We start from the raw sequence: 11,329 nt of genomic DNA, 5'->3' as shown, positions 1-11,329 counted from the left end.
GTGTGAAGGATAGAAGACACAACAACAAAATTCCGAAAACAGTAGTAGAAAGGTGGTGGACGACGACACAAACATTCCATTTCATTGATTTTGAATTTGGTAAACTTGTTTAACTTAACTTAAATTATATTTTTTAAATAATTATTAAATAATCAAAAGAATTAATCATAGTTGATATTATAATTGTAATAGGGATTACACCCCTTGATTTGTATTTGATTTGTGGGATACCAAGTGGAATAGGAGAGACGCCACCATTCGACGCTGACGAATGAATATCAAATAGTAAATATGAGACGCTTTTTCCCTCGTTTTGGATTCAGAAATACCTGAAACTAAAAAACAATTGAAAGGAGGTGGGATTAGATGTTCAGCGTTGAAGATTTTCCTAATCAAACCCAGAAACCCAGAGCATGTAGATGACTATCCTGAACTCGAAATGGCGTTTATCTTATGGGTACTGAGTCAGATATTCTTTCCACACTCAACTTCTGTTGCTCGTGTTGGTTGGCTTCAAGCATTAGAATATCTTGACAAAGCACCAGATTATGACTGGGGATCTGCAATTTTAGCAGAATTGTACTTTGATCTGGATGTAGCGTCCATGGGCAGAGATAACTTCACTGGTTTCTGGGGCATCATAGAGGTAAATATCAAAATTATTATTTTTAAATTTAAATATTTTTTATGAGAAAATGTATATTAAGTCAAAATACTAAAATTATGGAGTAATTTGCAGTATTGGTGGTATGCATATTTCCGTGTTGGTAAACCAATCCTTAAAGATGCTACCCAAGATTTCCAATGTTGGATATGTACATCTCGACCAACTTAGCGAAGGGCACTGACAGCGACATCTCGAGTTCCATTTTTGTTCAGAGGTTTCATCAGATGACTCGGAGCCACAACAATGTCGTTGTTCACCCTTACATTGATTTTCCTCAGTCTCATGTTGATGTCGGACAAAGTATTCTTGATTATCTCTACGTAGAGTTGTTTTATACACTCCACATTTGGATAGAGGAGTTTGGTACCTTGGAGAAAGACTGCAGTACCAAATGCAAGGTATATATGCAATTGCAATTAACCCGCCACAACAGATGCAAACCTCTGGATAAGATTTTCATCGGCTGAGAAGAACCAATTGGGCGAGGCATGAACTAAATACAGAGATGAATATTAGTGAAGCAGATTATGTCAAATGGTACAAGTCGATTGCGAAGCCTGTAATTGGGACACACAACATGCACATCTATGGAATTGATCTCCCAGCGTTAGCACGCCTGTCCCATGATGCAAATATCGTTCTTAGCCAGCCACCTCCAGAAGAGCCATGTTTTATGACTTACCCACCACTGGTGCAATTTCTTCATCATCTTCGTCAAATTTGTCCGAATTATTTTGGTAGATGTCAAGTATTACTTCACAAGGTGATCCAACCACGATCCCCATTGTTTCAAAAAGTATGGAACGTGATTATCCTTATAATAATGTGACTGCCATTGAAGGAGAGTTGATGAGCCAACTGAACAATTTGCATTGGCTGAATCGGAAAATTGGGGCTATACACTTGGATGTGTGTCGGAAATGGCACGAGAACTCAATATTTGGATTGAGTCCACCAACTATAAATGATGATGGGAAACAGTCACAGTCTTCCGATTCCACCAAGATCAACAGATCAGCGCACGATAGTGATGATACAGTGGTGGGAGAAACGCAAGTACGACAGAGTTCTTCTTCACCACACATACGACACCATACTTCTTCACCACAAACTGTGCCTGTATCTCAACTTCAAATATTTTGGCTAGATCCTAAGAGCATTTCATTATCATTCTCGTCCTACAACCCAAATGATAGCTGCTACAATGTTACACCACCACCACAACAACAACAAACATCTTATATGCTTGGAGGACCGAGTGCACCGTGTGCTTTCCAACAATCGCCTAATGCTTTCCAATCGCCTAATGTTGGTCAACCAGGTCCATACCAAGGTTTATCAACATATGCATATTTATTTAATATTTTGGAAAGTGGGAACGTCCCAAGTCTATCCTTAAGTCTTGCAGAATTCTGGACTCGAGAAAATAACAATGGGGGAGCTAGCGATGAGCGACGTTATAAAAATTGTAATTTTTAATTCTGCTACATTTGTAATTTTAGTTTCAAAAGTACGACGGTCTTAATTAAATAAAATTACATATGTTTAAAATTAAGCGTTTTACATTAGCTTCACTGAATTACGACGGACTACATTAGCTTCAAAATTAAGCGTTTTACATTAGCTTCACTAAATTACGGCGGACTACACTAGCTTCAAAGAAGGGGTTGAAACTGTTCAACACCTTAAGGATTTCAAAACATTTTTCAAAAGGAAAAGCCTCATTTCCATCTTCGCCATTCAGCCAAAGATCTTATTACCATCTCAGCATCAGTTTCACCTCTAAGTCTATATCAGTTGGCTTGTATGGTTAAAGCTCCAAACTCACTTACTTCTTTCTTAATTGTACGAAAACGATTTTCTATGTCGCATATAGCACGACGACTCGGATACGGGTGGCAATGCAGAACCCGTCGTGAATAATTGCTCAGAAATTCACCCATGGATAGTTTGCTGAAGCAAGCTGAGTAAATAAAAAAACATAATTTCTGCAAATAGACTCATCTTCTTCTTTAGTATACGAAGCGCGCCGAATTAACAAGGGACGAGACATGTTCAAGAAGTTGAAAATTTTGTTGAATTTGAAGAATTTTTTTAAGCTCAGAGAAGAGTAAAGAAGACTAGATGTGTGAATATGAATTTGGAGTTGAAATGAGGAGTATTTATAGAACTCAAAAATTATAACCGTTAGATCACAAGAGTTTTCAGCCATCCAGATTCAGCCGTTGGCGCTTCTGTGAAAAACACGGCGCTGGAAGGACAAGCACTGGCGCTCTCATCAAGAACACACGCTGCAATGACAAGCGCCAGTGTTGTTGTCTCAAACGCGGGAGTTTGAGACAAGATCGTCCGTCCTATCATCAAACGCTCGCTACATCCTACAACTCAATAAACAAACCAACAAATTTGTTGGTTTGAACATCCATTTTTCATGTTTGTTGAGTCCATAGTGGGAGCAAAATGAAAAACCAGATATATAAGACTAATAAAGAATACATAAAAAGGCAAAAAAAAAAAAAATTTTAAAAACAAAAACAAAAAATAGTGTTAGCTTGCCCCCCTTGCGACACAATCTCAGCCCCACCATTCGCTTCGGCTACCTTAGCTAGGTTATTCATGAGGCTCGCTGGTAGATTAACACGGCAACCTGTTCAATTAATGTAGTAGTATATCGTTGTTAGGCTTCCAACTAGTTAATGTAATATTCTTTATCCAATAAAAAAAATAGTTAAAAAGAATAATTCGCTTCCACTTGAGAGAAGGTCAGCCTGGTCACTGGTCTTACAGTCGTGTACAACTTCCATTCAAAGGTAATATAGTAGTATGTGTTACAAACATACCGAGAACAGTGTTTACCTTGACATATAACTCATTATGCCGTTTTTTCTTTGTTTCAGATGACTTTTTCATTCCTTTCCTCCCAAATTTGCTTCCATATAGTATGTAGTGGAAGATTTTCTTTGTTGACCACGCTATTAGAGTATAAACGATTCTTCTTCCTGTTTCTTGAGAAGAGAATCGACCGATCCATCAGAACGAGTGAACTCAGTTTACAACTCCTCCTCTTCTTGTTCTTCTTCCCACATCATTTAACTCTTCCCTCCTCCAACAGATGAACAGTGTAGATCGTACCCGAAGAAAAACAGCAAATATTTTAATTTCATTAGAGCATTATCAACCAAGTTGGGGTGACCAGTTCAAGTCATTCTTGAGGCGGTAGGTAGGTAGGTATTCTCCGACTCTTCCATTGATGTTGGTGGTGAGAATTTGACCGATGGAGTTTCGGGAGTTTTCCATGTGTACCTACTCTACTCGGCTAGTTGTTGACGAGTACTCTTTCGAAAATGAGCTAGTTTTGGAGGAGGAAACATCTATATATATTCTCTTCTATACATATATATATATATATATCAGCTGCCTAATGATTCTATAGTGGACAAGGGAAAATGCGATCGACTTGAGATGGTTAAGAGACGAATGTGGTAGAGAAAGTGGTTCGCAACTTTCCAGGGAGATAAGCTAGTTATGGCCCTCCTTCATCAAGTTGTTGATTTAGACAGAAGAGGTCAGAGGGGATGAGGCACGCTTGTTAAGCTTTTTGTTTGAATTTTTATACAGTTATTACATGCTAGTGTGCTTCATTGCGCATATGTTAAGAGCAATATGAGTACTGATTGTTGAAAAGAAACAAGACTCCAGAAACTCGTAAGCTGTCTGTTTGCCTACACCTGTTCTTAAAAAAAAATTGTTCACTTTCAAATTTAAGAACAAGTTGTTGTAAAGGTGATCAAATGAAAACTGAGCTCAAGTCTTGGTAAATTACGTTCTCCACTTTATTAGTTTTATCTATAGTTTGATGCGAAAGATTTCCCTTTAGTAACTTGGCTCTGTATGATAAAAAAAAACGGAAAATGGGTCATTTGTCCAAATATTTTTAAAACACGGTTCTAATGGACGAGTAAAAATTAGTATGAGTGAAATGGACACAAAAAAAATAGCAAGGATGAAATTGTCATCCCGGCTTAAACTTAAAAAATAGCGAGGATGGAACTGGATGCATCCTGTGTAAATTAAAAATAAGAAAAAATATTTGAAAATGGACAGGATGAAACTGTTTACATCTTGACAATTTTTACTTTTTTGTCCATTTAAACAATATCAAAATCTAAATGTCTTTTTCATCCAAAAATTATTGATTTTGTTCTTTTTAACCAATTTTGTGAAAAAAAAAACTTGGCTCTGTGTCAGCTTCTGTCCTCGTCAATGTCTTGCTGCTTAACCGATGTGGGACACAAAAGTTAATTCCTTGCGAATACGTATAGAGGTAAAGTAGCAAGACTTGATGTCCAAGAGTGTGCATACTTGAAGCCCAAGTAAACAAAAAGTCTGAATTTTTATTTAAAATTAGTCCCACATCCGCCACAACAGCTGATTTCTAAATTTTCTAACCATTATATAATGAACCCTTTCGCTCGCTGATTATTTGTAGAAAGAAAGATATCAAAAATTAGTCCCACGTCCGCCACAACTGCTGGTTCCTAAATTTTTAATTAACCCTTATATGAAGAACTCTTCTGCCCGCTGATTATTTGTAGAAAGAAAGATATCAATATGGAGGAGAAGAAAGATTATAGGAGCAGTGTGGTTGATATTTGCCGAGGAGAGATCATATTAGACATTCTTCGTCGATCCTTCTGAGGCGGTCTTACAGTGCAAACTCGTTTGCAAATGCTGGAAAAATCTTTTACGTTCGTGTAAGCACTTCCCTTATTTGCACTTACAACGACAACATTTAGATGATTCCAAAGTAAGTTACATTCTCACATGCGCACGTTCAGGTGATGCCTACAGAAGATTCCAACTTTACTACGGAGAGTATACTGGTAACAGCAATGCTAATACTATTAACACAGTTGTTCAGATCCACCATCCTCCTTGTAGGTTTTTTGGCTTCGTTCTTGGTTCATGCAACGGGTTGATTCTGTCTTGCCAACCAAACACTTGGCGGATAAACAAAAAAACCTTTACCTGTCTAATCCAATGACAAGAGAATATCTGAATCTTCCCATACAAGAGGAACCAACGGTTTGTGGATTCGGTTACGATACTTCTGCTGGCGTATACAAAGTTGTACGAATGGATCCTGACCGGGTCACTCGTGGCGATATGATCCATGTCTACACTGTTGGGAGCGGAGTTGGGTGGAGAAGGAAAGAAAACATTGCACAAATACGGTGTTCTAGATTTGGTGGTTTCACGGGTATTCCTTGTAATGGAGCTCTGCACTGGCTTGATTATAAAAACAGGATTTGGACTTTCGATTTGGCAGATGAAGAGTTCAGGTGTATCCCATCACCACCGTAACGGCAACTGCAAGATGAAACTTAGCTTATATAAAGACAACTCTTTTTATTGATGTTTAGAAAATCTCTCAAAACTAAACACAAGCTCTAATCTTGCTCATATGATCAACCACAACTTTGGTGATTATATATATATAGAACTATGAATTCCTTTTCCTAGTCCTATTACATTATTACATGTCTTTCCTTTTCTTAGAACTAGATGACTTCTAATTCCCTTAGGATTACATCAATTTCCTAATCTTGTCCTAACCAGCTTGTTAGTGACTTCTATGTTGAAGTTTAACCAACATTCTCTCCGTTAAGCTTCAACCTTACCCGTGACATATCTTGTACTCCAATCAATTGTCTCATTTCTTCAAACTTGATCCGAGCTAATGCCTTTGTCAATATATCTGCTTTCTGCTCAGTTCCTGGTATGTGTTCAACGTTAATGACCTCCTTCTCGATGCATTCTCGTATGAAATGATACCTTTTGTGAATGTGTTTCGTATTCCCATGAAACACTGGATTTTTAGTGAGTGCAATTGCAGACATATTATAACCTTGATGAGAACTTTTTCAGGTTCTCTTCCTTTGATTTCACCCAACAGTTCTTGAAGCCATATTGATTGTTTAGCTGCTTCTGTTGCGGCCATGAACTCAGCTTCACATGATGACAGAGCTACTGTGTCTTGCTTCTGTGAGCACCATGTAATAGGTGCTTCACCTAGATAAAATATATGACCAGTTGTACCTTTTCCATCATCTTGGTCAATATTATGACTGCTGTCACTATACCCAACAATACCTTTTGATCCTCCTCGACCATACTTCAATCCACAGCTGATTGTTCCTCTTAGATATCTCAATATCTGCTTTATTACATCACCATGAGACTTGCGTGAACTTTGCATATAACGGCTTTCTACTCCCATAGAGAAAGCCAAGTCTGGTCTTGTGTGTAACAAGTATCTAAGGCATCCAACATTTCTTCTATAACTCGTTGGATCAATCTCAGCTTCTTCTTGTGCCTTTGAAACTTTAAGTCCAAACTCCATTGGTATCTTAGTTGGATTACAAGTTTCAAGTCCTGCTTCTTTCAGAATTCTCCTTGCATAAGTTTCTTGTTTAATCTGAATCCCATCTACTCCTTGATGGACTTCTATGCCAAAGTAGTAAGTGAGTTTTTCGAGGTCTGACATCTCAAAATTTGATGACATTTCTCTCTTGAACTCATTGATCACCTTAAGGGAGTTGCCAGTCAAAAATAGATCATCTACATAGACTGCAATCACAAGAAGCGTTCCCTTTTCTTCTCTTCTGTATACTGATGTTTCTTTAGAGCACTTAAAAAATCTGATTTCTCTTAAGATTTGATCTAACTTTGTATTCCAGGCTTGAGGATCTTGTCTTAGACCATATAGAGCTTTTGATAACTTATAAACCTTATGCTCTTGTCCTTTTACTTCAAAACCTTCTGGTTGTTCAACATACACATCTTCTCGCAATTCACCATGTAAGAATGTTGTCTTAACGTCTAAGTGGTGAATTTCCCATGAGTTTGATGCTGCTTCTGCTATTAAGAGACGAATTGTCTCTAGTCTAGCAATTGGTGCGAAAACTTCATCAAAGTCTATGCCTGATTCTTGAACGTATCCCTTATCTACAAGTCTTGCCTTATATTTGTTGACAGTACCATCAGCATTCCGTTTTATTTTGAAGATCCACTTAAGACCAATCACTTTTACCCCACCTGGCTTATCAACTAGAAACCAAGTCTTGTTTGTGTTGATTGAAATAATTTCTTCTCTACATGCTTGTGTCCATTTAGTCGAGACCTTTGCTTCCTGAAAATTCCTTGGTTCATCATTAACAGAAAGTAGCATTATCTCACATTCTTCTGCAGCTTGAAGAACATAATCCTCCAGATACTGTGGCTTTTATATCTGTCTTGTTGATTTTCACAGTGGAATGGGTTGAGTTATTTCATCGATCTCTTCTTCTTCTTCTTCTTCTACTTCTTCGTTATTCTCAGTGTTTTCATTATTCTCTTCTTCTTCTTGATTAACATCATTGTTTCCATTGGTATTGATGATTATGGGTCCTTCGCCTTCATCAATTACTTGACCCCATCTCATGTGAAACATTCCTGGATCCCTACTTGGTCCATCATTAGTTTCTTTCCAGTTCCAGTTTGCTTTTTCATCGAATACCACATCTCGACTCACTATCACTCTTTTCGTTGTTGGATTGAATAATCTGTAGGCTTTGGATCCAGGCTCAATTCCTAGATTCACAAGAGTCTGAGATCGATCATCCAGTTTCTTAAGAGTTGCAGAATCAACTTTTGCGTATGCTTTGCAACCAAACACTCTTAAATGATCTCTGTTTGGTTTCTCTTTCGTAAGCTTTCATATGGAGTCATGTCTTTCAGAGATTTCGTAGGTATCCTGTTTATTAGGTATGTGAAGTGTCGTACAGCTTCTCCCCATAGATAATTAGGTACCTGCATATCCTTTAAAGAACTTCTTGTCATCTCCATTAGAGTCCTGTTTCTCCTCTCCACCACTCCGTTTTGTTGTGGTAGCCCTCGAACCATCTTGTTCTGAGACATAGTTTTAAGGTTCTGAAACTTATGTGTCCTAATCTTGCATGCCACTTCCATGTCTGATCTTCTAGTCTCATATTCAGACACAATGGCCTTCCAATCATGAGACTTATCTTGTAGAGTCTATTCTGTGAGCGTGAGACTCTAACTAAAAGTCTTCCACTTGGGTCATGAACTGTTAGATAATCTTGTCGCATTCTAACATCACATCCAACTTCTGTAGCTTGTCCTAAACTTATAATGTTGCTTTGTAAGTTTGGGATGAAGTAGATGTTTGTGACAAGCTTCTGTTCTCCGGTCTTGCTCTGAAATATAATTGATCATTTCCCTTCAATTTCTATAGAAGATCCATCCCCAAACTTCACTTTTCCTTTGATTTTCTCATTGAGTTCAGAAAAGTAGTGTCTCTTAATTACCAGTCATGTGATTGCTGGCTCCATTATCTAAATACCAGATTCCTTCTTCACCATCCTTTGATTCGTAGTTCTTTGGTATTAGTTTCCCTTCGTTTAAGAATACAACTTCGTGCATGAAAAGAGCTATATCTGCTTCCCTTGTTTCATTCTTGTTTGCTTCTTCCATCTTTTATATTCTTTCAGGGCATACAAAGGAGAAGTGTCCTGGTTTATCACATCTGTAAAAAATAATGTTTGATATATCCTTCTTTTCTTTCCCTTGGTTTTGATCATTCTGACTTGTTGTTCTATCTTGTGAGTTAAACCTTCCTCCCCTTCCTCGGCCTCTGTTTACTCTACCACATCTTCCACGACCTCTTCCCCTTGTCGCAGAGTTTTGTTGGTAAGAGTTTGTGTACAAGAGTTTTCCTTGAGTTTCTCCATTGTTTTCTTCATCAAGGATTCTCTCTTCATATGCTTTCAATCTTCCAATTATATCTTCATAGCTAGTCTTCTTTAAATCTAAGACTTGTTCGAGAGAAGCTATGATATGAATATACTTGGATCTTGGTAGACTGTTGAGAAACTTCTTGACAAGCTTGTTATCTTCAATAGTTTGTCCAAGTGATGCAACTTTTGAGGCTATCTCTGATAGTTTCCTGCAAAGCTATCAATAGTATCAGTGTCTTTCATCTTCACTCTTTCAAATTAAGACATTAAGGTTTGCAGACGGGCGTGCCTTTATTGCATCCCAAATTTTCTTTGAAGTTTCCTGTTCACCAACTTGTAGAACAAGACATTCTGGTATTGCTTGAAAGAGTAATCCAATGGCAACATTGTTTTTGTCTGGGTCCAATGTACCAGGATCAATTGTTTCCCAAACTTTGTAGATTTTCATCAGTACCTTCATTCTCATGGCCCATAATGTGTAGTTTGTGGCGTTGAGGATTGGAACTTGTATTGATGGTGGCGTGAACTGTTTTGCACCCACAATGGTGGTTTCGTTTTCCATGGCTCATAAACAAGCTCCGATACCAATTAATGGCAACTGTAAGATGAAACTTAGCTTATATAAAGACAACTCTCTTTATTGATGTTTAGAAAATCTCTCAAAACTAAACACAAGCTCTAATCTTGCTCATATGATCAACCACAACTTTGGTGATCATATATGTATAGAACTATGAATTCCTTTTCCTAGTCCTATTACCTTATTACATGTCTTTCCTTTTCGTAGAACTAGATGACTTCTAATTCCCTTAGGATTACATCAATTTCCTAATCTTGTCGTAACCAGCTTGTTAGTGACTTCTATGTTGAAGTTTAACCAACACACCGTTCCAACTTGCAGCTGTTAATGATCATTTTGAGCTGTGGTTATTGGGAGAGTGTTTATCTCTGGTTCATTACAAGGACTCGAGAACAATCTTGGACATATGGTTACTAAAGAGAAATGATAAGAAAAGAAAGAGGAGTAATAGTACTGTGAACGAGAAACTGGATTACTACAAACTATATATCTTCTTGGAATTGGAGCAAAGAGTTTAGTTTAACAAAAGGTTTATGTGAGCATTATGATCCGGTGGAAACCGCTGATCCTTTTGCTCTTACAAAGAATGGTGAACTTTTACTGTTTTGCAGAACAACAAACAAAGTGTATCGCTATACGATGAAATCTACCAAGTCCGTCTATCACAAGGAAAAACTTAATGATGGCGCTCATGTCAGGTTGTATTTGTTTACTGCAATGCCATATAAGAAAAGCTTTGTTTCCCTGAAAGATCTTGGAGAAGATGTGAAGATATTTGATCCAGAAACAAGGTGAATCCAATGAGAGAAAGGAACTCTAAATATGGTTATCCCAAACTCATTCAAAGTCTCAGATTTGGTTGTCCCGACAAAATAAATTTTCGATTTCTGTTTCTTTTTTTTTGTTACTTTTTAATTAATGTTGGATTTAGTATATGTGTAGAGAAGTTAAAAGATAGTAATTATTATTTTTATCTTAAATAACTGAACGGTTGTATGGGTACTTGGAATGTCTTATTCTATCTAGCTGATAATCAGCTGGTAAGGCAAAACTGGTTGTTCGGCCTCTATTGATTTGAACTGTTCAAGGTGAGCCTCCTTAGTGGCAGGTTCTTCTTCAATGCCTAAGTTTCCTTCAACTTTCATTAGGGAAAAAGAACCTTAATTTGTTCAATGCTGGAGGTATAGTATTTTGGGGAACGAGGGTAACTTTGTTGCTGGCTCCAAACTTTCAGTTTCATGTTGAAGGAATTGAGAGTCCACAGCTTGATGCAGGATCTGCAAG

The sequence above is a fragment of the Papaver somniferum genome, chromosome 3, assembly GCF_003573695.1.
Source record: "Papaver somniferum cultivar HN1 chromosome 3, ASM357369v1, whole genome shotgun sequence".
Classification (NCBI taxonomy): domain Eukaryota; kingdom Viridiplantae; phylum Streptophyta; class Magnoliopsida; order Ranunculales; family Papaveraceae; genus Papaver; species Papaver somniferum.
Note: the sequence above shows the minus strand (reverse complement) of the source record.